General features: G+C 41.3%; 1 long non-coding RNA gene across 1 annotated transcript; it reads left to right on the top strand.

Annotated features, from left to right (window-relative positions):
- Nucleotides 1–834: 834 nt before the first annotated feature.
- On the top strand, nt 835–6606 carry LOC120886626 (uncharacterized). The gene is made up of 3 exons (XR_005729692.2): nt 835–1121; nt 5171–5249; nt 5436–6606. It is a non-coding gene; the product is annotated as an uncharacterized LOC120886626 (long non-coding RNA).
- Nucleotides 6607–6928: the final 322 nt, after the last annotated feature.

The raw sequence follows: 6928 nt of genomic DNA, 5'->3' as shown, positions 1-6928 counted from the left end.
TCCTTTGTAATCCTGCTCTCACTTGCATAGTTACGTGCCCACTGGCTGGGTGCCATTCAACTCCATGAGGTTGCTCTGAATGCTGGAGAAAGTCTGCTCAGCCCCTCCAGGACCTGTTCACTGGCCAGCTCCTTCCTGAGAACTGGTTGGGTCTGCCAGGTGCAAGGTGATCTATCCCTCTGTCCCACACCCTCTCTCTACCTGCAAATCTCCTTTGTGAGGGGACTCCAGAAGGCTGGTTTCTCACCCAGCTTCTCCGGAAAGCTCTCTCTTTCCTCTAAGGGTGGACATTTTCTCTGGTCACTGAGCACTCTTTGGTGCCATCAGCTGATCTGAGACTCATCTCAGGAGCTCCACGGGGCAGCTTGCTCAACATGCATTGTGGAAGGGCAGCGTTATCCATGCCCACCCCTTTCCATCTGCCCTTTTTGGACAGAGGCCAGCCAGAGGAATGTAGAAGGGATTTTAATTTAATTTTTATTCATTTTCAAGTCTCCAAAGCCATAAAATTATGCTTGGGAAAATGATATAAGACTCAGTATGAAAAAAAGTTGAGGAAGTGTCTTTGCAATCTCTTCCTTGATCTTGCCAGTTTTCTGCTCAGAGGCTTTCACTCTCTCCCTCACCCTGGAAGGCAACTGAAATCCTTGCCTGCTGGAAGTGGGCCACCTTTCTAGCCATGCCTCCTGCAGCCCTTGCCCTCCCCATCCTGTTTTAGCCGCATTAGGCAATTCTCCATTCTCCTCTCCCTGTCTCTGTGGTTGAGCCAGTCCTTTACCCAGAATGCCTTGCCCTCCCAGCCACCCCTTCAAATCCTACTTGAGATTCCAGGGCTCCATCTCCACATCACTTCCATCAGGGAGAATTCCAGTTTCTACAGTTGGAGGGACTCTCTCTTCATTTCCTTCTGAGAGCTTTTGTGTGTAGTCCTCTTTTATTTCCACAATTTGCATTCTGTTGTGTATTTACCTGCTTACAGACTTATTTGGTTACTAGTCATTCACAAGGAAAAAATCTGGAATGCACACAGAACTTGCCTTGCGTTATTCTCACACCTCCAATCAATCAGCAACTCTGTTGATTTTGCCTGCTAGATATTTCTGGACTCCATCTCTTCTCTGGTAAGCATCAGCTCCGTGACTGGGTGCCCCGAACTGCCTTTATCCAATACTACAACCAACAGCCTTCTCAATAGGGTTCTTTGCTGGGACCCTCTGGGCTGAAAGCCCATTATCCTAACAGGGTCGGTGGTTTTGTGTTTCTCTCCTCTATTAGTTAAAAAAAAAAAAAAATCTCTCAGTGGCAACCCCATCGTGGTTACTAGGATCTGCTGCAGAGTCGAAGTTTAACAAGCATTGAATGAAGAGGCAGGCCATTGGAGTAGGAGGCACCAAACAAGCCTGGTGGGAGGCAATTCCCAATCCTTGACTCACATAAACATTCTGGGCAAGAGGGCTTTTCCTTCTGACCTCATTTTATACATCTGTAAAATGACAAAGATCATTTTATTTCTAAGGTCCAGTAATGAATCCATTTTTTTCCCCTCAATTAATTGGCCTTTATCTAACAATTAAGAAAGTAACTAGTGATTTGGGAGGCATTTTGCAAAAGATGGCTCTTCCCTCATTAAAAAGTGTTTTTATTTTTCTATTAGCTTCAGTTAAATGTTCATTTTCTTTCAAAGTGAACATAGGTTATTACTGATCAGACAGAACACAACTGCAAAGCTTTTCAAACTGGTGTGTGACTCTTGTCCCCTTTCATCTCTGATTGGGTCTCCCGGGCACCTAAATCATCATACTCCGTGGCTTTAGGCCCATGAATCAGAATCAAGTTAAAGATTGCCTGAAAAATCTGGTTAGACATAAAAATCAATAAAAGGAGGAAAAAAGGCAAGGCTGATTTCAAGCTACAAATTAGATAATTCAGGGGGAGAGTACACATGGATTCCTCCTCTAAAGATTATGGAAAGTGGAAATCTGAAATGTTAATTCAACAGTTGAGGGAAATGACAGTAATGATTATATACCATGGAGTTTCTTCCTGTTTAATGGTTGGGGAAATGCACCCAGACTACGGATACCACAGCCATTTACTTCCCTCCCTACACCCTCCCAAGACCATCCCCAATTCAAATATTTCGTCTTCTTCCTCCCATTAGTGTATCCATGCCGAGGTCATTTAATTTGGGAAAACATAGTCATTACTTCAACAGGTCTTGTAAGGTTTCATGAATTGTTACTCGGCTTGTCTTCTCTTTAGGGAAAAAATAATGTAATATTAGCAATAGAGGGACTTCTTAACTATTTTTGGCTGTGTATTTTCAAATTCCTTGTGGAGTATCGGTTTGAAGACCATCAAATTCCAAACCTGAAAGTCAGAATTTTTCTGTGAAAAAGAATACTCTTTCTTAGGAATCCTATTTCTTCAATGGTATTTCTGTATGAGACAGGGCTTATTGGGTAGGAACTTATTGTGTGGAATTATTGACTTGTTGGTCAGGATTAAGCCTAGGAAAGTTGCTAATGTGTTTGGACAAAGGTAACTGAACTATGCATCATTCACCAAGGTATTTTTTTCTGGGAAGTAAAGTGAGAGAAGAACTGTTGGAAGCATACTGGCAGCCTAGAGTCCAAATGACAAGTTCTTATGGAGAAAAGCAAGGGTACAGGTGGAGTATCCCTTATCCAACATGCTTGGGACCAGAAGTGTTTCAGATTAATTTTTGTTTGAATATTTGCATACACATCATTGGCATACATACCAAGTCCAAACAGAGACTTAAATTCATTTAGGGTTCATATATGTCTTATGCACATAGTCTGAAGGTAATTCTGTATAATATTTTAAATAATGTTTTTGCATGAAACAAAATTTCATGGAGTGGAATTTTCCACTTGTGGCATCATGTTGGCATTCAGAAGAGTTATTTTGGAACATTTTGGATTTTGCAATGTTGGGTTGGGGATGCTCAACTTGTACGACCGATGGGAAGGACGCTGGGGGATGTGAAGTGAGGAAGGAGCTGTGGCCTGTGGAATTACTCTTCTGTGAGCATTACCGGTTCCTTTCTTTGTCACTCTTCATTGTCATTTTGTAGCTTTAGCTTCTCTGACCTCGTGTCTTTCTTTTGCCATTTCCTATCCCTTCTTGTCATTTTTATGTCTTCTAAAAATATGTACTTAATTTTTTTTTTAAAAAAATATTGGTTTAATTATACAAACTTGTGGGGTACTGTGTTCAATGTGTTCAATACCTACAGTGTAATGAGCAAATTAGGATAGTTAATATTTTTATCTTCTTAAACATTTAAAAAATTTTCTGCTGATTAACATGTAATAATCGTACATATTTATGAGGTGCAGTGCCATATTTCAACACATGTCCATCACGTGTACTGATCAAATCAAGGTAATTGATGTTTCCATTTCCTTACCATTTACTTTGTGTTTGGATCCTCTGAGTGCCTCTCTTCTAGTTATTTATAGAATATGGAAGAGGTGATTGTGAAATATAGTCCCGTCACTATTCTGTAGAACGCTAGAACTAATTACTTCTATCTGTGTTTTCTGCTTATAATTTTATTAATGACTTTGTAGAAGGGGATATTGAATAAGCAATGTGGCACATCATAAAGGTTTCCTACTATGTCATCCTGGTCCAAGGTGGAATGTAAGGGACGGTAGAGGATCAGGTAGGTCAAAAGAGCTGACAGAAGAAAACCAGAGGTTTTGATCAGAAGGTGAATCCAGGCAGTCCAGAGTCTTCACTGCGTTCAGGGATCTCAATAGGTGGGAAGCAGGAAAAGAACAGAGGTCAGGGCAGGGTCCTTGTGAGGCCTCTGCTCCCTTGTGGTCAGGTGGTCAGAGCAGGACTAGGGAGTTAAGGATCCCCAAGTGGACAGGGCTGGTTGGCTACTAGAGATATGATGTCTGTCCATTGTCTTTCCTAAGTAATTTGTTATAACAACAGTGAAAGATTCAATGCTTCTGAGTTTTTCAATAAATGAAGTAGAATCGATTTTTCTTGGGAAACTTCCTCACATGTGTTCCGATGCGCTGTCTAGTGAAGGGTCACAGTCAGCAGGAGGACGGCGGAGAGGATCCCTGAGAGAGGCGCTCACAAGACCCAAACACAAAGGAATGGCAAAGAAATAGAAATGATAAGGTCACTGCTCACAGTGAAAATCCTTCCTGTTCATAGCAGCAACAATTAAATGTTGTAAAGCATTTTGCTTTCATGAAAAAATTTTATGGGTTTTATAAAAATTTGAGGAGTGCATTGTGCATGTAATACCAAATATATTACTGAGGAGACAGAGACTGAGAATCTTGGATCGACACACTGATCTATGTGAGCGGAGGCGGGCAGGAAACCAGTGAGGAGCGGTGCGAGCCTGTTGGTGTTCAGGACCTGGAGTTCAACATCTGGGCCACAGACAGTTGGGAAGGTCAATGGCAGCGCATTCACCTCCCTTCCAGAACATGAATCTCACATCCATTTAGCCTTTCACATTCTAGCCATCCCTAGAACCTAGTCTTCGGGTTCTACATGCTTTCCTTCAGTATGGTCCAAATTTTCCTCTTCACTTCTCCTTTCCATGAAACCCCACCCCCTAACTTTGAGATCCAGTGTGTCTCCTCGCAGCCTTTTCCAATTCCTTTTTTCCTCCCATCCTGCCACTCTAGGAATCTTCCAGAATATTTGCTTGCATCCTGGTGCTTCTCTTCTTGGAAAAATTTCGGCAGAACACAGCACAGGAAAGAGGGCACCTGCTAGGCGCAGACCTCATCTCTCAAACCACTTTGCTTTTGAGCCAGTTGCTTATGATTTTACTGACTTGGCTTCCTTCTTGGTAACATGAAGGGATCTAACCAGCAGAATGTTAAGAACTATGATCCCTCTGCTTACATACTCTTCAAACATGCCCCCCACCCTGCCATTATTTTAATTCAATAGTGGTTGCTATTTGTAATTCGTGTTCATGTGCTCATCGGAGAAATTTTGAAAATGTAGACAAGCATAAGATGAAAACAAATGCAATTTAGTGGGGAAGGAGATTCTTGCTTTTTAATGGAGACCTTTGACATTTGGACGGGTGATTTCCCCCGTCCACCTTTAACTTTTGGTGCAGCTCATCCTTTGTTCCCTTCTTCTCTCTCTCCTCCAGCGCCTCCTGCAGGCTGCCTAACATTATGAGAGACTGAGTCCTAATAAAACCACGGTGAAGAAACAGGCATTGGAACCAGGTGAGTCTGGGCAATGCCTAACCTCATCCTGGCCTCACTCACCCTTGAGAATTTATTGTTTCTAAGTGTCTTTGACTCATTTGTGAAATGGAGACAAAAACCTTGTGAGGAATTTGGCACATAATAATAATTAAATAAATGTTGTCTCTGAAAACATCTCACTCAAGCTCTCCCTTTGTCTTGTAGGTTTTTCCAATGTGGTTCATACTGACTTCCCGATGACCTGACAGGATCACCTAGTTTGACATTTGGTTCATAGAATGGAGGGCCTACAGAACGGGAGAAAACTTTGCCAGCTACTCTTCTGATGGGATTAATATTCAGAATACATAAAGAAGTAAAAAAAAAAATCAAGGAAAAAATCATGAAGTGGGCAGAAGATCTAAACAGAAATGGATATGCCTAACAAATACATGAAGCAGTGTTCAACATCTTTAGCAATTAGGAAAATGAAAATCCAAACTGTACTGAAATTTCATCTTGCTCTAGTCAGAATGGCAATTATCAAGAATATAAGAATAACTGATGGTGAGGATGTAGGGGGAAAGGTACACACACACACACACACACACACACACACACACACACACACATATATATATGTTTGGTGGGACTGCAAAATTAGTATGACCATTTGGGAAAGTAATGTAGACTTTCCCCAAAAGACTAGGAATAGGACCATCCTATGACCCAGCTATCTCGCTCCTTGGTATTTATCCAAAAGAACTAAAATCAGCATTGTGTAAAGATATAGCCACATCAACTTTACAGAAGCACAACTCACATTATGGAATCAGCCTAGGTGCTTTCAATAAATGAATGGATAAAGAAAATGTGGTATGTATGTATACACAATGGAATTTTAATCAGCCATGAAGAATATTGAAATTACGCTGATGTTTGCTAGTAAATGGATGGAACTGGAGAACATCATGATAAGTGAAATAAATCAGATTCAGAAAGTCAAGGGCTGAATGTTTTCTCTCCTGTTGTGGAAGGTAGAGAGGAAAAGAGAAAAGGAATAAAAAAGGATCTCATGAAAATGGAAGGGAGACCAATAGAGTAGAGGAAGGGGAATGAGAGGGAGGGAGAGAGGGGGTGAGGGGAAATAGTAGGGAATTAAATCTACCAAATTAAGCTATGTTCATGGATGAATACACCACAGTGAACTCTGATTATATATATCTGTATATATACACACATACACATACATACATATATATAAAATTATACTGCACTAACTTAAAATATAAAAACAGAAGGGAAATCAGAGCAAGTGGATCAGGTGAGAGAGGAGGGAAGGGAAAAGGAAGGTACTGGGGATTGAAATTGATCAGATTATGTTATGTGCATGTTGGAATATGGCATAATGGATTCCACAATTATGTGTAATTTTAATGCACCAATAAAAAATCTGTATGAAGATACTGTTAACCTTAATTAGACGACATTATGGCAGTTCTCCTAGAGATAACCCCAAGTGGGTCACATCTCCGTGCCCCCCACTACAAGACACAGACACTTCATCCTACTGGACATCCTGTGATCCCCAAGGAGATTTGGGGTGGTGACCTGTTGAATTGGCCCAATGCCCTGTACCAAGTCACCCTGCTTTCCTCTCCTTGGGGGTGTTGACCTCCATCCTTCCAATGTGTGCTGAGTTAAGGAAGGTCTTTTAG

The sequence above is a fragment of the Ictidomys tridecemlineatus genome, chromosome 5 (genome assembly GCF_052094955.1).
Source record: "Ictidomys tridecemlineatus isolate mIctTri1 chromosome 5, mIctTri1.hap1, whole genome shotgun sequence".
Taxonomy (NCBI): Eukaryota; Metazoa; Chordata; class Mammalia; order Rodentia; family Sciuridae; genus Ictidomys; species Ictidomys tridecemlineatus.
This window is presented reverse-complemented; position numbering and strand designations above follow the sequence as displayed.